We start from the raw sequence: 23,367 nt of genomic DNA on the forward strand, positions 1-23,367 counted from the left end.
AAAGTTCCTTTCTCCAAAGTCAACAGTGCATTCCTAATGAACAGCCAAAACGTTGTTCTGTTTGCCAACTCCCGTTTTTAAATTCTGACTGCCTTTGAGTTTTGTTTATTCCATATTAATTTAGATCCTTTATAACTTTTTCATATTCATATTTTTCTGTCTCTTTTCCTAGTGTACTCATCATACCATACTCACAAAAAATGTGTATTTCCTTATGTTTTTGTGTACATTAACATATAGTTATCTAACTTTACTGTTGTAAAATTCAATTAAAATATGAAGAATTCAACATGAGTGATGTATAAGCATCTAAGATCTGTATGTTTAATGCCTGTCTTAATGTTTTACCTGTGTGGTCAGCAAAATTTTAAGATAAGATCAGTCATCCCTTCCCTTTTCTGCACATTCTACCTAATTGCAGGGAATGTGATCAGATTCCATGTCTGAGTTATACATAATGGTTTCATTGACACTGAGACAGAGGCATTTTGCAGATGCTAATTTGATAGCACTGAGAGCCAAACATCTTGCTCCAGAGGTTGGGGGAGAAAAATCAGAGATTCAAAGAATGTTAAAATTCTAAGTAAGGAAGATTTTGTCTACCTGACTTTTAATGTAGAGAAATGGACAATGAAGACAGTGTGTAACTCCTTGCTGACAGTCAGCAGGGTCACAGGGACAACCCTGCACTGGGTGAGACATTGGACGGTGCCAGCACCTGAATGTACACGGCAGTGGACTTCTCCTTCAGAGGTTTCACATGAGAACATGATGAAGTGGCACCTTGCTTTCTGTTTCTTGACAATTTGATTAGGAAAACTAGACATGTGGTGGAGAACACCTGTCAACAACATGAAATAAAAGATGGGGAGGTACAGAGGCAGACACTAGAAGAGGGATAAGAGATGGGAAACAAGCAATTAATATGGAGAAGACGTGTTAAAAATATAGAAAAGCAATTGCTTTCTTTCCTAGAGAACATTAAACAGGTTAGCCAGAATTTTCAGCTGTGAACCCACACTGACATTTTAGCAGATACTAAAACAACAAAGCTAGGCGACTAGAGCCAGGGATTCAACAACTATCATTGGAATGAAACTCACTCTTTCATCCATTTTCTCGGTGTGTTGAGTGATTTCATCTCTGTGTTTTTGTACGTTATCTACAAAATGGGGATGTTAATGTTAATACCAGTATCACAGGGTTATGTGAGGATCAAGAATGATCAAGCACAGTAAATAATTAGAAAAGAGTGCTTTTTCACAACGTTTGCCATCAGAATGCAGGTGTGGAAACCACTGCTAATTCAAAGCCAAAAAGGGGAAAGGAAAAGACTCATAACAGCATCGTCATCATTGGACACGTAGATTTGGGCAAGTCCACCACAACCAGCCACCTGATCGACAAATGTGGTAGAATTGACAAACCATTGAAAAATTTGAAAGGAGACTACCCAGATGCTGCTTCAGGTGTGCCTGGGTCCTGAACAAAGCTGAGTGTGAGCGTGGTATCACTATTGACATCTTGTGGAAATTTGAGACCAGCAAATACTATGTGGCTATCATTGATGCCCTAGAACTCAGAGACTTTATCAAAAACATGACTACAGGCAATCTCAAGCTGACTGTGCTATCCTGATTGTTTTTGCTAGTGTTGGTAAATTTGAAGCTGGTATCTCCAAGAATGGGCAGACTCATGAGCATGCCCTTCTGGATCACACTCTGGGTGTGAAACAGCTAATTATTGGTGTCAACAAAATGGATTCCACCAAGCCACCCTACAGCCAGAAGAGATACAAGGAAATTGTTAAGGAAGTTAGCACCCACATTAAGAAAACTGGCTAAAACTGTGACACAGTAGTATTGTGCCTATTTCTGTTTGGAATGGTGACAATACGCTGGAGCTAAGTGCTAATATGCCTCGGTTCAAGGGATGGAAAGTCACCCACAAAGATGGCAGTGCCAGTGAGACCACACTGCTGGAAGCTTTGGATCACATCTTGCCGCCAACTTGTCCAACTGACGAGCCTCTGTAACTGCCCCTCCAGGATGTCTACAGAGTTGCTGGTATTGGGACTGTCTCTGTTGGCTGAGTAGAGACTGGTGTTTTAAACCTGGCATGGTGGTTACCTTTGCTCTGTCAATGTCACAACAGAAGTAAAGTCTGTTGAAACACACCATAAAGCCTTGAGTGAAGCTCTTCTTGAGGACAATGTGGGCTTCCATGTAAAGAACGTGTCCATTAAAGATGTTAGACATGGTAACGTTGCTGGTGACAGCAAAATTGACCCGCCAATGGAAGCAGCTGGCTTCACTGCTCAGGTGATTATCCTGAACCACCCAGGCCACATTAGTGCTGGCTATGCTCCTGTACTGGATGGTCATAGCTCATATAGCATGTAAGTTTGCTGAGCTTAAAGAAAAGATTGATCATCATTCTAATAAGAAGCTAAGAGATGTCCCTCAATTCTTGAAACCTGGTGAGGCAGTCATTGTTAATATCATCCCTGGCAAGTCCATGTGTGTTGAGGGCTTCTCTGACCATAATCTACTGGGTCATTTTGCTGTTTGTAACATGAGGAAGACAGTTGCTGTGGGTGCCATCAAAGCTGTGGACAAGATGGCTGCTGGAACTGGTAAAGTCACCAGGTCTTTCCAGAAAGCTCAGAAGGCTAAAAATATTATCACTAACACCTGTCACCCAAGTGTTAATTGGTGGTGGAAGAGTATCTCAGAACTGTTTGTCTCAATTGGCCATCTAAGTTTAATAGTAAAGGACCAGTTAATGATGGCACTTTGTTGTGCCCATGTCAGAAGACCCCCAAGCAAAACCACCACAGAGCTGATATCCGATGCAAAACACACGGGGGTTTATTGATAACAAGCAAGCCTGGGCTTGGTTCATGTCTAATGCAGCGGATGCAGGAGGACGGCCCTGAGCTCCCAGGTTGAGGGGTTTTTAAAGGGAAAAACCAGAAGCAGGGTGGTACAACCCTTTGTGTCATATGATTGGGTGAGGGTGTATAACCTTTGAGTTTACTGGTTGGGGGTTACAGTTAATCATTTTTGGGCAGGCCTGGACAAGTCCCAGGCTTTGTCCTTGAGCTGTCATGGGGGCTGGCTGGCCTTGCACATTCACATTGACCCATGCACGTAGCTCTAAGTTGGTGAGGGGTCCCAGACAGTAAACAACTGGCTGAACCTTGTGCAGTCAGAGTACGTGCAGAAAGGGAGCTACTGCAAGAACTTTGTCTTTTGTTCATGACCCTCCCAGAAACTGCTTCCTCAAGTCTCAGGAAAGTGAAATTGAGGCCTGATCTCTGAGGAAGACTGACAGCCTGTTATGGCATCTACTTGATCCTTTCAACTACATCAGAAAACTTTCAGGAAGAGAGGATAATGTTTGTGGACCATCTTTTTTGTGTGTGGCAGTTTTAAGTTATTAGTTTTCAAAGCCAGTAGTTTTTAATGGGAACAACTTGACCAAAATTCTGTCACATGACTTTGAGACCCATTAAAACAAGCATAATGAGAAAAAAAAAGAGTGCAAGTTCCATAGGAAGTCTTAAATATTTTTTTTTCTCAAGCAAAGTAGAATAACTCATCTGTGATGCTAGCAATTGGGAGCCTGAGGCAGGAGGTTTGCCATAAGTTTGAGATTAGCTAGAGCTGTGCAGTGAGACCCTGTTTTTTTTTTTTTTCAGCTTTGCTTTGTTATAAACAACAGTGAAGAAAATGAGTTAGTTATAACTTTCCTGATACTGGGGAATAATGACATAAAGCGGAATCACATCCTCCATGCTCTGAATCCCAGTGTCTTGCTTAGAGTCTGTGCTCAGTCCCTAACTATTGAGCAAATGATTGTGGTGCAGACACTGTCCATGAGCCATAGCTACTCACCCTTTCTTGCCACTCTAAATTTTGACCTAGTATCTGTTTGTTTTTAGACAGGCTGGGATCTTTAGTACCTTCAGATGAGAATTTTTTTGTTTGTTTGTTTGGTTTTATTTTGTTTTTAGAGACAAGGTTTCTCTGTGAGTTTTGATGCCTGTCCTGGATCTTGCTCTGTAGACCAGGCTGGCCTTGAACTCACAGAGATCAGCCTGGCTCTGCATTCTGAGTGCTGAGATTAAAGGCATGTGCCACCGCCACCCGGCCAGATGAGAATTCTGTAGCTCACAACTAGTGTAGGGAACCACACCTCAATGACCAATGACTGACACACAAGTTAGATGTGTGCAACAATTTTAGCTGTGTAACAAAGATCTTTTCATTGATTTGGAATGAAACACTCTACCTGACATACTAAAATGTCTAGATTTTGTATTGTTAATGGACTAAATAATACTCACTGTCTAGATACAAATTACTCTCAAATATTAAGTTCATGCATCTGTGATTTTCAACAGACCCATAAGACAAGTCCAATTTTCTCAACTCTACCTTCACTGTTAAGTCACATCCCTTTTGGCTTTTATTACAGCTCAATCTGAATTGCATAGATATGTTCTTTCTGCAAAATTATCATACAAAAATGATAGTAATCAATAAATATAATATCCCTCTGGATGTGAACTACATAATTTAATATTTTACACTGTCAAAAGACATGATGTGATGGTGGCATGCCTATGACATGACTGACTTCATATGCTCACAAGAAGTTAGTTTCCCTAAACTGCACATGTGAGCTACTACAGATAGTTGACAAGGTTCCACACCCAACCCTGTATCCCATAAACTGCCCTCAACCTACCCACTTAGTTAATTTGGGCTTACAGGATACAATATATTTTTGAACAATGACTGGTTTAGTTATTATTTTGAAGTGCAGAATAGTCCTTAAAAATTGGTATATAGTGCATGTAACAGAAATGCACTTATCTTATTTTTAAATATTAATTTTAATTTTATAGAGCCCAGTAATATAAAGAATGTTCCCAAATGTGACAAGGGGTTACAATAAGAGTAGAAGCCAAAAAATGTCCTAGAAAAGTGACTGACTTTCCTATGTTACAGTTCTATTTTACAGAGTTGAAAATTCATGTTGGAAATGAGGTAATTATACTATTTTACAAATCTTTAAATAAGTTACAATCCTCTTGGTGACTAATTTCCCTCCTTTTCCATTAATTTTAGATGCTATTCAGTGTGCATGGGTATCTGTTCTGTGCTTTGGGTCCTTAATTAGGGTTTCTACTTTTAGAAATCCATTTAAGGTTTAAAGAGGTTAAATCATTTGGTAGTATAACAGTGCAAAATTGTGTGCAGACATAAGTTATATGTTGGGCACACCTGCTATTTCTGACAACACATTCACAAGTGGCATTGAGTGATTTAAATCATGAAACACAAGTTATAATCTCACATGTAAGAAGACCTTTAAAAATGAAAATGCTGGATCACAATACTTCATTAAACACAAGACTGTTTTTTCAATCTAACATTTTGCTTGGTCTAATCACAAATTCCCTGTATTGGCTATATTTTAAAATAAAATTTCAACTAACAGCAGTACTATTATGTAGACAAATTTCTAAACAGTCTTATTAAATAAGAAACACAGAGCCAAATACAGGGGTGCAAGCCATAGAGATCAGAACAATAGCCACCAACTAACCTTAGCTCACCATGTTGCCGTAGCTTCCCAAGAGAGCTTCTTCCTGTCTAACCTGCACTTTTATTGCCTTCCTGTTCAGCCTCTCATGGACTCTAAGCCCAGCCATATCACTTCCTCATCACTGCTGTCTATACAGACCTCCAGGTCTCTATGGTTGGTACTGGGATTAAAGTTGTGTGTCACCACGCTTGGCTGTGTCCTTGAATACACAGAGACTCTGCCTGCCATGTGGTCAGATTAAAGGCATGTGCTACCACTGCCTAACTTCTGTTTATGGCTGACTAAGACCTCTGATTTCCAGGCAAACTTTATTTATTAACATATAAATAAATATCACATTTCAGCATAAATAAAATATCACCACACTATTATTTCTCACAAAATGGACTATTTATAGTTGTGAAACATTGGCTTTATGTTACCATTTGTGCATGAAAAGAATAGTGTTTATCAAGCAGACTCTGTTCATTTAACATGTACTGCACAGTTGATACACCAATTTGCTAACCACGGGTGGGTTCAATTCCTGGTCACAAAAGGAGATATCTGAGTTTCCTCTGAATTAAATGGGAAGACCATTTTTCATACATGTTTTACTGCTTTGAAGTGATTCCTTTTAAATATCAGGAAGAAATTAACAGTTTCAAAGATGTTTAGTTTCTTATTTGAATTGTAAATACAATAAAAATGATGTGAAGGTGAACAGTGTATGAAAACTAAACAAATATAAACATCAACAACTGCTACTCCTCAGAAATACCAAACTTGCCTTTTTTATTCTTCTCTCATGCATTACATCCCCACTGCATCCTCTCGTCCCTCCACCTCTCCCAGCCCCATGCCCCTCGTCCCCTCTCACCCAGATCTACTCCTCCTTTTCCCTTCAGAAAAGAGCAGGCCTCCCAAGGATATCAACCAGACATGGCCTAACAAGTTAGAATAAGTCAAAATATCATGAGGACAAACACTCCTATCAGGGCTGGACTAGGAATTCTAGTCGGAGAAGAAAGGCCCCAAGCTCAGGCAAAAGAGTCAGAGACAACCCCCTCTCCCACTGTTAGGAGTCCTACAAGAACACAAAGCTATACAATCATAAGGCACATTCAGAGAACCTAGCTCAGACCCACATAGCCTCCCTGATTGCTGCTTCAGTCTCTGAGCTTCTATGACCTCTGCTTAGGTGATTCTGTAGGCCATGTTTTCATGGTGTCCTTGGTTTCTCTGGAATTGTGTTGATTTGAAAGGAAATAGCCCCCATAAGGAGTAGCACTAGTAGGAGATGTGGCCTTGTTGGAGGGAGTGTGTTACTGTGGGGGTGAGCTTTGAGGTCTCATATATGTTCAAGCCATATCTAGTGACTCAGATCACTTCTTGTTGCCTGTAAGTGAAGATGTAGGACTCTCAGCTGCTTCTCCAACACCATGTCTGCCTGCACTCCACCACATTGAACCATGATGATAATACGTTAAACCTATGAAAATTCAAGCCACCCCACTTAAGTGTTTTTCCTTTATAAGAGTTGCCATAGTCATGGTGTCTCTTCACAGCAATAAAAAACGATAAGAGACTCCTACAATCCTTTCTCCTCCTTTTCTGTGGGGTTCTCCTTGCTCCATCTAGTATTTGGCTGTGAGTCTCTGCATCTGCTCCATCAGTTGCTGGGTTAGATATCTTTGATGACAACTGTGTTAGGCACTGATCTATGAGTATAGCAAAATATCATCAGGAATCATTTCATTGACCTTTTTTGTTTCTTACCTGTCCTGTTTGGTTTAATCCTGGGTCTCTGAGTGGGCTGTCTTGCCTCTGGTTCCTGGCCATCCAGGCAGTGTCAGGCATGGGTTCCCTTTCCTTGTGTGGGCCTCAAGTTGGACCAGTCATTGGTTGGCCTTTCCCATAAATTAACTCAGCACATCTTGCAGGCATGACAGATTTCAGATTCGACCTGTAGGTCAAAGGTTTTTATGCTAGATTGATGTCCTGGTCCCACTTCTGGGAATATTGCCTGGGTATAAAATATGACCAGGTCAGGCTCTGTATCCTTCATTACTAGGTGACTTTGCTATGGTCACTTTAGTAGATTCCAGACTCACTTTCGTAGATATCCTCTACATTAGGTTTCTACCTCTTCCCCCAAATGCCCTCAACTCCAGTTGTCTCACCCAGTTGCTGTGGGATGGTCTGTATGTCAAGTGTGTTGCTGATTGGTCAATAAATCAATCACTGATTGGCCAGTGGCCAGGCAGGAAGCATAGGTGGGACAAGGAGGAGAATAAAGCTGGGAAGTGGAAGGCTGAGTCAGAGACACTGCCAGCTGCCACGATGACAAACAGCATGTGAAGATGCCGGTAAGTCACGAGCCACGTGGCAAGGTATAGATTTATAGAAATGGATTAATTTAAGCTGGAAGAACAGTTAGCAAAAAGCCTGCCACGGCCATACAGTTTGTAACCAATATAAGTCTCTGTGTTTACTTGGTTGGGTCTGAGCGGCTGTAGGACTGGCAGGTGAGAGAGATTTGTCCTGACTGTGGGCCAGGGAGGAAAACTCTAGCTACACCCAGTACTCTCTTCCTCCATCCTTTTACCTCCACCTGATCCCTCCTGTTCCTATCCCCTCCAGCCCCCAGTTCACTCTCAAAATCAATTCTATTTTCTCTTACCAGAGAGATCCATGAGCCCTTCTTGTTACTTAGCCTCTCTTGGGCTGTGGTTTGTGGCATGGTTATCCTTTACTTTATAGCTAATAACCACTTATAAGTCAGTACACACCATGTTTGTTTTTCAGGGTCTGGGTTATGTCACTCAGGATGATTTTTATCTAGTTGCATCCATTTGCCTGTGCCTTTTATGATGTCATTGTTTTCTAACAGCTGAGTATTAATCCATTGTTTAAAAGTACCACATTTTCTTTATCCATTCTTATTTCTATTTGAGGGACATCTAGATTGTTTCTAATTTCTGGCTATTATGAATAAAGCTAATATGAACATAATTGAGCAAGTGTTCTTGTAGTAAGATGGAACAACCTTTGGGTATATGCCCAAGAGTGGTATAGCTGGTTCTTAAAGTAAATTGATTCCCAGTTTTCTGAGGAACTGCCGTATTGATTTCCACATTGGCTGTATAAATATGCACTCCCATGTGCAATGGAGGAGTGTCCCCTTTGTTCCACATCCTCATCAGCATGAGCTGTCTCTTGTGCATTTTATCTTAACCATTCTGACAAGTATAGAATGGAATTTCCAAGTAGTTTTGATTTGCATTTCTCAGATGGCTAAGGATGTTGAACATTTCTTTAAGTGCTTCTCAGCCACTTGTGATTCTTTTATTGAAAATTCTCTGTTTAGATCTGGACCCCATTTTTAATTAGATTATTTGTTTCTTTTATGTCTAGTTTCTTGAGTTCTTTATATATATTGGTTATTAGCCCTCTATGGTTTCTTGAGTTCTTTATATATATTGGTTATTAGCCCTCTGTTGGATGTGGAGTTGATGACAATATTTTCTCATTCTGTAGGCTGCCATTTTGTCTTATTGATGGTGTCCTTTGGCTTACAAAACTTTTCAATTTCATGAGGTCTCATTTATTGATTGTTGATAATAGTGCCTGCACTTAGTGCCTGAACAGAACAGTGCTCTCATCTCATCTCCTGTGTGCATTCAGGGCTGTTCCCCACTTCCTCTTCTGTCAGGTTCAGTGTATCTGGTTTTATGTCTTGGACTTCAGTTTTGTACAAGGTGATAGATATGGATCTATTTGCATTCTTCTGCATGTTGACATCCAGTTATGCCAGCACCATTTGTTGAAGATACTTTCTTTTTTTTCCCATTATATATTTCCGGCTTCTTTATAAAAAAAATCATGTCGGCCGGGCGGTGGTGGCGCACGCCTTTAATCCCAGCACTCGGGAGGCAGAGGCAGGTGGATCTTTGTGAGTTTGAGGCTTCCTGGTCTACAGACCAAGATCCAGGAAAAGGTGCAAAGCTACACAGAGGAACCCTGTCTCAAAAAACCAAAAAAAAAAAAATCATGTCTATAGGTATAGAGATTTATGTCTGGGTCTTCTAGTCAATTCCATTGATCAACCTGTCTGTTTTTATGCCAATACTATGAAGTTTTTTATTATTATAACTCTGGAGTACAACTTGAAATCAAGGAAACTATTCTTTTATTATACAGTATTATTTTAGCTAGAGTGGGTTGTTTTTTTTTTTACTATGAAGTTGAGTGTTATTCTTTCAAGGTCTGTAATGAATTGTGTTAGAATTTTGATGGGTATTTCATTAAATATGTAGATTGCTTTTGGTAAGATGCCCATTTTTACTATGTTAATCCCACCAATCCGTGAGCATGGGTGATTTTCCCATCTTCTGATATCTTCTTCAATTTCTTTCTTCAAAAACTTGAAGTTTTTTGTCATGTAATTCTTTCACTTGCTTGGTTAGAATTACCCCAAGATATTTTATACTATTTGTGGCTATTGTGAAGGGTGCTACTTCCCTGGTTTCTTTCTTGGTCTGTTGGCCATTTGAACATAGAAGGGCTACTGATTTTTTTAAGTTAAACCTGTATCCAACCACTTGACAAAAGGTATTTATCAGCTGTAGGAATTCTCTAGTAGGATTTTTGGGTTCACATATGAATACTATTATATCATCTGCAAATGATGATACTTTGACATCTTCTTTTCATATTTGTATCCCTTGATATCTTTCAGTTTTCTTACTGCTCTAGCTAGAACTTCAACTACTATATCGAATAGATATGGAGGAAGTGGAAACCCTAGTCTTATTCCTGATTTTGGTGGAATTGCTTTGAGTTGCTCTTCATTTAATTTGATGTTGGCTATAGGCTTACTGTAAATTGTCTTTATTATGCTTAGGTATGTCTCTTTTATCTGTAATCTTTCCAATACTTTTATCATGAAGGCTGTTGGATTTTGTCCAAAACATTTTCTGCATCTAATGAGATGATCATATTTTTATTCTTTCAGTTTATTTACATGGTGGATTATATTGACTGATTTTTGTGTCTTGGACAATCCCCGCATCTCTGGAAATTCCAAACTCTTGTTTTAGTCATTCCATCATCTCCAGTACCATAATCTCTTACATCACTGCAGGTTCAATGTTTTCATCTAACTTAAATAATGCACTGCATTTTGTAATCACCTACAACTACACATAGAAACATTTTATTGCTAATCTATGAACATGTGATCAACAATAAAATCCCAGTGATTTAGGGAAAAGAAAACTGGTATGTTATCTATGAAAATCTTATTTAATTTTGTAGATAACAAATGCCAATTTAATAAAATTTACCAAGATCAGGGATATGTCAAATAGAAAAGAATATCCAGAAATATAAAAAAAAAACTCTCAGATAATAATATCTGACATTTTTGAGAAAACATCTTTGTCTCCATTCTGACAAAGTTATTTCTGTAGTGATAATCAATACTATGTAATGAGCTAAGATGATAGTAGTAAGTCATTACGCAAAGAATATGCCCCTTGGATGAAACTGTTATTACCAATGACATATTCATGAGTGATTTATGTATTTAAAATTACAAACATTAGACATTATACACATTAGACAAAATATTTCACAGTGGGCCATTTATATTAGTTTAGATTTCCTTTTCTCTTCTTAAACTAAGTCCCTTGAAGTCAGAAACCATGTCCAAATCACAACTGTATTCTAATGGTGATCCAAGCCCCAAGTTCCTATTTATAGTCAACATTTATTACAAAAATACAATAATATGAAAATGGATACCTACACTACTTATATTAGCAAACCTCGTGGTACCTATGCCATTGTTATTCAAAAACAAGATCATTGAAAAGTGACAAACAGAAGAATAAAAATATTATGCTGTGTATTAACTGGAGCTGTAGCAATAAATATTATCTAATAAAATTTTAAAATGTTGATATAATGCATTTCCAAAAACATACCAAAGAAAGAGGATAACATATTAGGAAGTATACCGAGAAGGAAATTTTGCTTTCTATTTTAAGATACAGCTGACGCTAAAAGTCTTTTGTGTGCTACACTTTTATTTGCAAAGACAGACAGGAAATATCTTGTCATATAAACAATGATATACTGACAAGCTTCTCTTCCTAAACCACAGATAGAGTAAGAATTATTAACCCATTTTTCTTCTTGCTATATACCTCTGCCAAGAAAAATCTTCCTGCAAAATCTAGTGATCTTAAGGGAGTTCCCACTTTGGCCAGCTTTAGGGTGAATGAAACACATAATAAATACATCCCTACATAAAAAAGTGGGGACATGAATTCAGAGCAGGTTAGTGATTCTGGGAGGATGAAATCCAAGCCAATTGGATTATTCACAGTTCCTTGAATCCAGGCTTATATAAACTCTTATATCTCCTTTTGGAATTCAAAATGGCCATTTATTTCTGTCATAATCCTACAATATTTAGGTGCTTTCCCTAGATGCCTTTGTTGCTCATCTTGGCATTTATTTCAGAGAAGTCATTATAGCATTTACATATGGATGAGATCAGACAACTTTCTCTGTGGCTGTTTTATAGTATTTTCTGCTCATGTTCCATTGACTTCATTTGTTGAAAGAAAGAAAAAGAAAGAAAGAAAGAAAGAAAGAAAGAAAGAAAGAAAGAAAGAAAGAAAGAAAGGAAACTTACTAACTTTGAAAAATTCACCACTGAATTCACAAGTAGAGCTAGACACTATAGAGATTTTTAAAATGTCAGTGCCTCTAAGAGTGGCAAAGAGTCGGTAGTAAAACCTGGAACTGTAGTCAGCTGGCGGTTGTTTGTACTTACCTCTGTGTTGACTTGAGAACAGAGATTAATTCTGGAACTTCAGAATAAGTAATTCTATCATTTACTTATTGGCTTCATATAATAATGAATTGTTCATAGTGGAGTGTTTAAGATAGACAGCATAATGAATAACTTTCCATTTGGCTTTTCTCATTTGGCCACTGATTTTACTCTTTCCATAAAATTACATTCTCATTGTAATAAGTTGGTGGTTAACATATCTGATAAAATTAAAGTGCTTTATATAAAAATGGTAAAATTGCCCAAAATATAATTGTTATAAAAAATGTAAACATTCAGATCATCCTTTATTTGATGATAAAAGACTGTATTTAAAGACTTATCTCCCCATATCACAGAGAATAATTTTCAATAGAGGGATTGACTGTGGAAGTTTTAGAAAAAATCCACAGGGCTCCGTGACAGTCTTTCAAAGAAGTGATATAGAGTGTTTTGTCTTTACCTCTCTTCTTCCACTGAATGAAAAGCAGTACAGCACAATCAGTGCAAATGAAGGAATTGTCCATTTCATGATGATAAATTCAATCATGGAAGATGTATGCATCCAGTTAGGGTTTTACTCTGAGTGAAAAGGTTAAATTATTTGTGTCAGGGTGACTACATTAGTTTAATGGGTCTATTAGAATACCAGCATCAATTACTTCTTTGTAGTCAATACATTGACTCCTTTTCACGAAATCCATTAGACTCTTAGGGGCTCCAGTATCCAAACAGCCTTTTGAAAGACACATTGAAATGATGTAAAAATTACACTAACTTAAACATTTAAAAAGAATTTTATCAAGAAAGCTGTAAAGTTGAATTTTGAAAAATGCTACATATTATCTATCTATCTGCCTATCATCTATTATCTATGTATCTATTATCTATCATCTCTCTATGTTTTTGTTGCTGTTTTCACTGACACACTGTTGTTCACTCCTAGAAACACTTGTTTCCCTAAAGAAAAATTACCACATTACACATTTAAAATCCATTTGCCAGTTGAATACTTAGGTTGCTTTTAGATCATGGTAATTGGGAAGAATTCTACCGTGAGGATAGAGTGTAAACTTCTATTTGACATACCAATTTCAATTTTTTGGCACACGTGAAATGGTAGGAAAGTTGGCTCATATGATAATTTTGTTTTTTTTTTCTTTCTAAAGAGCTTTCTTGCTGTTTTCAAAATTTGTTGAACTTCTTCACCAGTATATTTGGATTTTCATTTTGCTACCATAATCCAACAGAATTTATACAAAATGTGAATTCATTAGTTTGAAGTCAAGTTTTTCTAGATACATCATGGTTTGTAAACAAGTATGGAAAGGATTAGTTACATAGCATTGTTGTGAAATAGCTATGTGGTCTTATCAGAAAGCATTTGCTGGCAAATATTTCTTATGCCCCAAGAGATGTGCATGCATATGTCAGTAGCAGATGTGAGCTTTCATCTTTTTGGTTATGGACATTATAACAGTCATGAGGTCATAGCTGCTTGTGGTTTTGGTTTTTGTTAATATATACCCAAGACACTGTATATACTGCACATCCTTTCATGGATCTTCTGGGTGTTTATATTTTTTTCTTTTTTTTTTCTTTTCTGTTGTTTGTTTGTTTATTTTCTGGGTTTTCTAGACAGGGTTTCTCTGTGTAGTCCTGACTGTCCTGCCTCCCAAGTGCTGGGATTAAAGGGAGGCGTCACCACTGCCCAGCATTTGAATGATTTCTTTGGAGGTGTACCATCATTCCTTTATAAACAGATATAGGCTCTTTTTATTTTAAAAAAAAATTAAATATATATGTTACAATTAGTGCTCAAATTTGAAGGCATTGTGCTCTGTTGTATACATCTTACACTACACAATAACTCAGATACAAAATAACATTTTCCTTTACCTTTTTACATTTTTTAATAACTGGGCATTTCATTATGGAGGAGGGAGTAGAACAATTTTCATAAGCAGAGCAATGGGAAATTTGCTGTCTGATTTTGTCTTAAAAACTGTTAAAAAACAATTTACACCAATGAAGTCTCAACCATGTGGCTATCTAAATATAATTTGAACAAGGACTACACTAATAGACATGCTAATGTGGAACAGGGAAAGTCCAGGAGGCCTTAACCTTAGAAAAGGATCTTAAGGCAACTAAGAAATGTTGAGAGTAGGAGAATGTCTTTCCCAGGGAATAACACACCAACTGGTTATCCAATACCCTGAAAACACATATATCCAGGTAGCATTATAGGGACTGTATTTATGTATTTAGGAACACACACACACACACACACACACACACACACACACACACACACACACACACACACTCAGCAACAATAAGTGAAAAAAGAGGCCATGAATTTGAAAAAGAGCTGGTATGAAAGTGATACATGGGATAAGGTGGAGGGAGGAAAGGTATGGGGAGAAATTATTTTAATTGTACTATAATCTCAGAAACTTCAAAACTATATAATAAAAAAGAAGAAAGGGATTATTTTGGCTAGCAATTCCAGGAGATAGTCCATCATCATGGTAGGAAGGTCATGGCCTCAGAATACTCAGGCAGTTGGCCACATGTGAGTCTATGGTCAGGAAGTAGAGAGAATGAAATGAATGATTGTGCTCTGCTGTCTTTCTTCCCTTTGTTTTTAGTATGTTACCCTATCACATGGAATCATGCCTCCCCTAGTAAGAGAGAGCAGGGGAACTGGCCCCGCCTTTCTGCCTGCTGCTGTATGTTAGCTATCCAGGCAGTGTAAGAGAGCTGGCCCTGGTGGTGATGATGAGGGAGAACGGGCAGACTGACCAACCCAGCTACCACTCAGACCCAGAGCCAGGGCTAGGAGGTGGCCTACCCCAGCATCCACCTCATCTGTGACCTGCTGGAGCATGAGAAGGCACAGGGACTGGACCTGCAGATCTAAAGCTGCAGAATCTCCAAAACACAAGACAACAACAGCATATTCAAGAGGAGTCCCAGTGAGGGCCCAGTAAGAGGGTATAGCAGAAGCCAGAGGCCTCAAACCAGACCAATGACTCATTGCAGTGAACACTTACAAGTAAAGTTGTGTGGACTAAAGTGTATACTGTGAGACTCACTGTGTCACACTACAGCTTCGTACTGACACTTCTTTTTTTGATATTTATTTATTTTTCTTTAAATTTTATCTTATTTTTGAGGGAAGTTGTAAGGGCAGAGGGCAGATATGAAGGGATGGGGAGATGAATGGTATTGGGATGCATGATGCAAAATCCACAAGGAATCAATAAAAAGTTGTTTGTTTTTTAAAAGAGTGGGTTAATCTACCTTAATTAACCTAATCTACATAATCTCTTACAGATTTGTCTAGAGTCTTTTCTCCAAGGTGATTCTATATCCCACCAAATTGTCAATCAATATAAACTTTCCCACTTATACTAATTTACAACTTTCTAAACTACTACACATTAAGAAAATAGAAGTAGCTTTTCTTAAACAAAGATGTTAAGAATGTCAGTCCTAGTTTTTATAGTGATTCCTTCCTTTACTTAGGAGTCCTTGTTCCTTGTTATCATTCTCTGCTCCCTGAAAAACTGGAAACAAGCTCCCTCTACTTTACATCATGTGCTCTTATTGAATATTGATTTAAGTAGCCTAAAACACATGTTTATTGTTCAGTAACTTCATGCTTGTCTGCACAGTGAGAGTGAAAAAAAAGTACCCTCACTCTCTGAGAACTGTAATTTCAATTGTCTGGTTGTCTTGGAAACTTATTGTATCCCATGAGTCCCCTGACATTTGGTGGAACATCCACAGACTCCACCCACAAATAACAGCCTGCTGGAAATACATCACTAATAACATTACTTCCTAGTTCTCATCTAACAGCAAGAAAGCAAACAAATGAACAGAAGAAATGCATTTTAGTGACTTCATCAATATTAGAAGAAGAGCAAAGTAAATATTTAGAAGAAGTAGTAAAAAAAGTTATTATGAAACCATATAAGGCTTTAATTCAGTAAATATTTTACGATGCTCTGCTATCCAAATCCTGGAATTGTTTGTAATAAAGCAGACAAGGAATTCTTTATAGGTAGCATCTTAGTTACTTTTCTCATTCTGTGAGGAGACACCATAATCAAACAACTTATTTAAAAAAAACGTGTATTGGAACTTAGAGTTCAGAGGGTGGGTCCATGATCATCATGTTAGAGGACATGGCACCAGTCAGATATGCATGCCACTAGAGCAGTAGCTGGTGGTTTACATCATATCTGCAAGTAGGAGGGAGAGGGAGAGGGGGAGGGGGAGGGGAGGGGGAGAGAGACAGAGTCAGAGAGACAGAGAGAGACAGAGAGACAGAGACAGAGACAGAGAGACAGATCAGAGTGATGGGTTTTGAAGCCTCAAAGCTCACCACCAGTGACACACCTCCTCCAATAAGGCCACAACAATCTTTCTCCAACAGTCCCACCAAGTGGGATCAAGTATTCAAACATGAATATATGGGGCAATTCTCATTCAAGCCTCCACAGGGGGGAAATCCCACTTCATACTGCGGGTCTTGTGTTTGGGTTCCAGCTGATTGAAACAAAAATTGACAGCAACCTCAAAGCCTAGTCTTTATAAGCAGGTGTTTTGAGTTTCATATGATGTGTTCTAAAAGGTCTGTTAAGCATAACGCTTATATGGATGAGGTCAGAAAGCAGTCTATCTTTCCATCTTTCTCTTTCATTTCTGTCTCTCTGTTCCTCTTTCTTTCTTTTTCTTGCTTAAATTCATCTATTTATTTTACACCCTGGTTGCAGACTCCCCCCATCATCCCCTTCCAGTCCCTTCCCCCAACTCCCCGCACTCCCTCCCATCCCCCAACCCCCAATCCCCTCCTCTTCCATCACCATCCAGGAAAGGACAAGTCTCCCATGAGTAGACTTAGCCTCTCTTTCTTTCTAGTAGAGTACTAAGTATAGCATTGAGAAATACTTTAGTAAAGAGTGTTCATAGAGAAACAAGCAATAGAGAAAGAAGCTCTCGTACAGAATCCATGGGACACAGTAGAAGTGAAGAAGGGGAGTCTGTGTGGTACCAAAGAAAGGAGTGTAATCTAGTTGAGAACTGTTGGGGAGATGGAAGTAAGGATATAAAATGAGAAAATATGGTCTAAATATAAGTGAAGAAAAGCCAGGCAACTGTAGCTGACACGGTTGCAGATCCCTGTTGTATCAGCACAAATGTAATTGTGATTAAAGCTACTACTATTGACATCATGGACCTCATTAGATTCCTGATGGGGCTGAAAGGGAGACTTTTGAGATCATTTCTTCCTTTTCCTATTGAGACAAAAGGCATTGATGACTAAGGCTAAATGCACCTTGAAAACCATTTATTTTATCATATGGCAAAGGGTGGAAAGTCAGATTCTCAATTTTCCAGTCTGACATAAGCCAGTAGTGACTGCAAAGCTGTTCTGGTGGCTAGGTTAAAAGTGGAAATCTGCTGCAAGGCTTCTGGAAAAGCTCTTTATATTTCAGAAGAAATGGAAAAATGCATCTGGAGGACCCTTCCCACCCACTTTCCTCTTTACAGGCATGCCTTTGGCTAGGTAACAGCCACCCAGGGCTCATAGCACCATAAACTAATATACCCGTGGATATTAAGCTGAAATGCAGATGGAACCAGGGTCTCTGATATCATGCAGATGCTTATTTTACGCAGAAATTTCTACACTTAAACTCACCCTCTCTCTCTCTCTCATATACATATATATGAGAGAAGCCAGTGAACAGAATCAACACACACACACATACACACACGCACACATGTGTGTGTGTGAATTCTAAAGCTAAACTCCATCAAAAATGAATTTGAATAGACATTTCCAGAGAAATGAAAGTTGAGACAGTATGTGATCAGAAGATTGCAAATGGTAAATAATCAGGCATACACAAAATTACTTTATTCTTCATAAAATGTTACTAAATGACACACAATTTAAATTAGGAATAATAAACTTGTCACATCACCTGGGGCTTATGGCACAGAAGGAGACAATCCAATGGAATTATCCATAATCATAAAAGTTAACAATGTGATAAATGGAATAATAAGAGTTTATAAATTTAAATGTGAAATTTTAGTATATGTGCAGCCGAAGTGAACTTAAATGTGAAATTTAAGTTTACAAATGCCACACAAAATTTGTATAAATAGTTGTGTTAATGTAAGAATCAAAATTTTAGATCTAAGCACCAAAGAAATCAATTATGTAATTAACCACGAAAATCAAATATAGTTCTGTAGCCTTAAACAAAGGAAATATAATAATGAAGTAAATGTCACTATTTTTATTAGTGAAAATTAAAAAAATAGAAGGTACACAAAATCTGAATTTTGAAATTATAAAACATTTCAAAGTGAAATTTGGAATTTGAAATAAAAGATACCAAGACTAAAAACTTGAAAAAATAATGGCGACAAAGCAGGCAGTTTCTTTGAATCTATCTATAGTTCAATATACACCCAATCAATCAAATTTAGAGCAAGCTTTTGTGTAGACACCACCAAGATGATTCTAACATTTCTAAGGAAATGAAAAAGCCTAAAAGGTTAAAACCGTATTGAAAATTTAGCCGGCTAATTTACATTAGCACGTCTTAATACCTTCTATGAGGCTTCAGCAACTGGGTAAATGTAGCACACCATAAAGATAACACACATGTACCTGAATGGAATACAGATACATGAAATAGAGTCTCCATATATAGGATATATAGGATAGATGTGGTAAATACAGGACAAGGGTTAAAAACATAAAGAGATTGCATTTCACACTCAGTAAAACGTCAATAGTTAAAACAATTACAGTATTATTTATGATCAGGATTTATGCCACAGAATGTGATAGTGACTTGGAAATATTCTTTGACCATTCTTTTAAAAGCCAAATGCATTTTGGTATTTTCCAGAGAAGAATAAAAATAGATGCCTACCAATGACTTTCACATATGTTCACAGATGCTTTGGTTGTAATAGATTCCAATTGTAGGAGCAAAATGCAGGCAAATATGTAAGTAAAAAGACTAACTAGTACAACTGCAGAAAGGAACAACTTCACGTATGAGCTACAACATGTGTGGATCACAAATGTAACCAGCATTGAAAGAAGCCACGTGCAGGTAGCTGTGTGATCCCTTTACATGACATGCTAGGAAATGTAAATTAAACTGTTGTCATAGAAATCAACTTATTAGTTGGCTGAGAAGAACTTATGAGAGCAAGTTAGTTGAAAGAAATCAAGAAAAAAAAATCTAATATGGCAGATATCATCAAAGCTTTGTGATACCTGTGATACCTTTACAGTTTGTTTTCGTAAGATGACCCAGATACAGATAGATAAATGACACATATTTTCTTTTTTCTGGATGTTAGCATTGAAGCTCCAGAGACGTGTGTTCCACTTGGAATAGCCACAGAGACCAGGGATTTGCTAAAGGGCTACTTCTGGAGGCACCACGTGTGGAAAGATAGAAAACTGCAGTGTAAAGAGGAAGGGGGAATAACGGAACAACAATGGTTAGATTTGCGTGGGTTTACCATGGCAGCCAGGATAAACGGGATGTGGGCAGGGATACTGACATATGAAAAAGCCATATGGAAGTCTGCTACTCTAAAAGCTTCATAAAATATATACTTCTACAAATAGAAGAAAGAAATTTGATGCCATTACTTTACAATGAGAGACAAGGGAGGCAATATTCCAACTAATTCTCCAGACTACCCAACTAAAACTCCAATTCCAGGAATGGGTTACCTCTTGGTGAGCTATTGGCCAATGGGCTCACAAAGGCCCCATAAATTAGAGAACATTCTCAGTAGTGGCTATCCTCCAGAACTTGACAGTACATTCCCATTGCTGAAGATATCACATACTTGAATCACAGAACATGGAGACTTCAAGCTGGTACCCAACTTCAAGCTTCACCCCCGCTGGCTAAAATTCATGATTCTGGAATGTGCTTTGCAGGCTGTCAGAGGAGAAATGTAAGCCTCAGTCGCACCCAGCTGTGAACTCTGAATGCCACAACAATGATTGACCTGACAAGTTAGGCCCACTGGTTCAAAGGTCACATACATATTAGGGGAATAACCAAACATATGGTTGGGATCAATGGCCTGCTGCATGACATGGAAGTATTAAATGGGCCAAGAACAAGTGCTTAGATATGTCAGAGGCCCCAGGGTAAAATGAAATACTATTATTCTGCTAAGTAGACATAGTATTAAAACCACCCCTAATGACTTCCTGCTATACCCATAGATCAGAACATCTCTCAACTCTCCAGAGAGAAGCTTCTATTTGCAGTAGATGGCAACTAATCCAGAGACCCCTAAGAATTCAACCTGAAGGTAAAAATAAACTGTCCAGTATTCAGCTGTAAATCAAACATTCATAACTCATACCTAGGCCCAGGGAATTTTTTAGAAGATGGTCAGAAAGATTGGAAAGGCCACAGTGGTAGGTAACTTCAAGGAAACTGTCTTCCAGGCACAACATGGCAGATACACATACTCACAGGTATGTGTCAATATGCACCAGATGAACACATAAGTTTCAGCCAGACAAAACCACAGTGTAGAGGGGGAAGGTGTGTGTGTGACCCCAGCAATAGTTAAGAAGCTTTTAGCACTTGTTAACTGCTGGGAGCGGAAGAGCCAGTGTTTTTGATACAGTGACCCCTGGCAGACTGACCACACACCAGAGCAGGCTACAGTTCTAAGAACAGTTAACAACAGAAACTGGAGAAAGAAAAAAATCTGTGTTTGATATAGTGTGCACTTATCTGGGGTCAGAGAACAGAACAGCCACAATATTAAACATAGAGGTTAGGGAGTGGTAGCATACACCTTTAATCCTAGCATTCAGGAGGCAGAGATCTGTTTGGATCTCTGTGAGTTCAAAGCCACACTGGAAACAGTCAGGCATGGTGACACACACCTTTAATCCCAGGAAGTGAAGGTAGGAAGCAGAAAGGTATATAAGGCGTAAGAACCATAGAGGCTTTTTAGGTTTGTTAAGCTTTTAGGCTTTTAGCAGCAGTTCAGCTGAGATTCATTCCGGATGAGGACTCAGGCTTCAGTCTGAGGAAACAAGATCAGCCTGAGAATTGGTGAAATGAGGTTGAATGTGGCCTTTTCTGTTTCTCTGATCTTTCAGCATTCACCCCAATACCTGGCTCCGGGTTTGTTTTTATCAATAAGACCATTTAAGATTCATGCTACAAAAATTCATCTCAAAGTTGCATGAGAAGGAAAGGGAGGTTTGTGAGAGTGGTAAGTAGGGGCATGAATATGTTCAAAACACATCATATAAAACTCTCAAGGAATTAATGAAATAGTTTTTAACATCTTTCCAGTTGCCATAACATCAAACAATTAAAATGTGAGTGCATGGTCTATGTCAATCACAGTTGAAAAATAGGGGCGTTAATTAGGTCATGACAATGATGCTAATGAATGAGATTCCTGCCTTTCCAGAAGACACACAGAAATATGTCTGTCTGTCTCTTCCCCCTCTTCCTCTCTCCTTCCTTCCCTACCTCCTGCCTTTATGCTTTTCTCTGTCTCCTTCCCTTCCTTTACCCTCTCATCCCTCCCTCTCCTCCATACTTACCTCCTCTTCCTTCTCCCTCCCCCTTCTCACCCTCCACCCTGGCTGCTTCCTTCCCCTCCCTTCTTCCTTCCCCTCTTCTCTTCCCCTTCCGCCCACTCTATCCTCCTCTTCCCTCCTTTTTACGGATCCTCCCTTCCCCACTCTCTTCCTTCTTCCCCTGCCTCCCCTTCTTTCCCTCTTCTCCTCTAGTCTCCTCCTTTTCCCATTCCTCCTCTTTCTTTGGCTCCCCTGTCACCCTCCTGTTTCCCCTCCTCTCCTCTTTTGTCTTATATTTTCTCCCCACTCTCTGCTCCTTCCCTTCTCCCTCTCTTTTTCTATCTTTCCTCCTCCTTTTAACTGTCTGAGGAAACAGCAAGTCAATGTTTATGACCAGAGATATGGCTCTTAGTAGATGATACTATATCTATGAACTCTTGCTCCTTGATTTTCTTGCTTTCTACTTGAAAAAGAAAGTGTTTGCCTGTTAAATCACCTACTCAGCAATATTCTAGTACAGCTGGTAAAATCTAGCACGTCAAAAAGAGGATGAGAAACAGGCTGCACTTCAGTGAACCTAACTATAGACTATATTCTTACACATCCACACAGCTTGGATAGTAAATTTAGTTCCATAAATACTTAATTATATACTAGAAAAAATATTTTTGAAGTAGTCACCTAATATCCAAATATCCTGTCATACTTCCATTGACAGACCTATGGTGCTCAATCCACCTGTACTGCTTGGGGGCAGACATTTGAAAGTTTGGGGAAATGTAGAACAAATACATATGAACAAAACTTTTATTTGGTATAGCTTTAGAGACTATCTTTGTAGCATTGGTGAAATATCAAGTTCGTGTTACAATTGAGTTTATTCTTCAACAATTATGTAATGTATTTTAATTTTTGCCTGGAAAGATAGATTATGTACATTTTACAGTTAGAATTAGAATTATTTTCCATGGAGCAAATATTTCCTATAAAAATTAATTTCTCCTGGATTATTTTTCCTTTGTGAAATGCATATGCTTTTCAATAAAATTGCAAATGCTACCAAAAAAAAAAAAACCTACCAGATGGAACTTTTCTAAAAGGTGAAACAGAAGTATTTGGACAAGTTTCCCAAGGATTAGAGTTAACTATGCTGAGAAGGCAGAAGTAGCCAACTCTGCGGAGATTAATATTCTGATAGAAAGAGAAAGTGTCCCAGACATGGGAAAGGTTAAGGGTTAAATGCCACAGTATTTGACTCTTGGCCAGCAATACTCTGTTGTTTATATCTTCCTTC

General features: G+C 38.3%; 1 pseudogene; it reads left to right on the forward strand.

The window, feature by feature from the left end:
• Positions 1-630: 630 nt before the first annotated feature.
• Positions 631-20,108, forward strand: LOC128098667 (elongation factor 1-alpha 1-like; annotated as a pseudogene).
• Positions 20,109-23,367: the final 3,259 nt, after the last annotated feature.

Source organism: Peromyscus californicus, unplaced genomic scaffold (assembly GCF_007827085.1).
Source record: "Peromyscus californicus insignis strain IS unplaced genomic scaffold, ASM782708v3 Scaffold_6__1_contigs__length_162567912, whole genome shotgun sequence".
Lineage (NCBI taxonomy): Eukaryota > Metazoa > Chordata > Mammalia > Rodentia > Cricetidae > Peromyscus > Peromyscus californicus.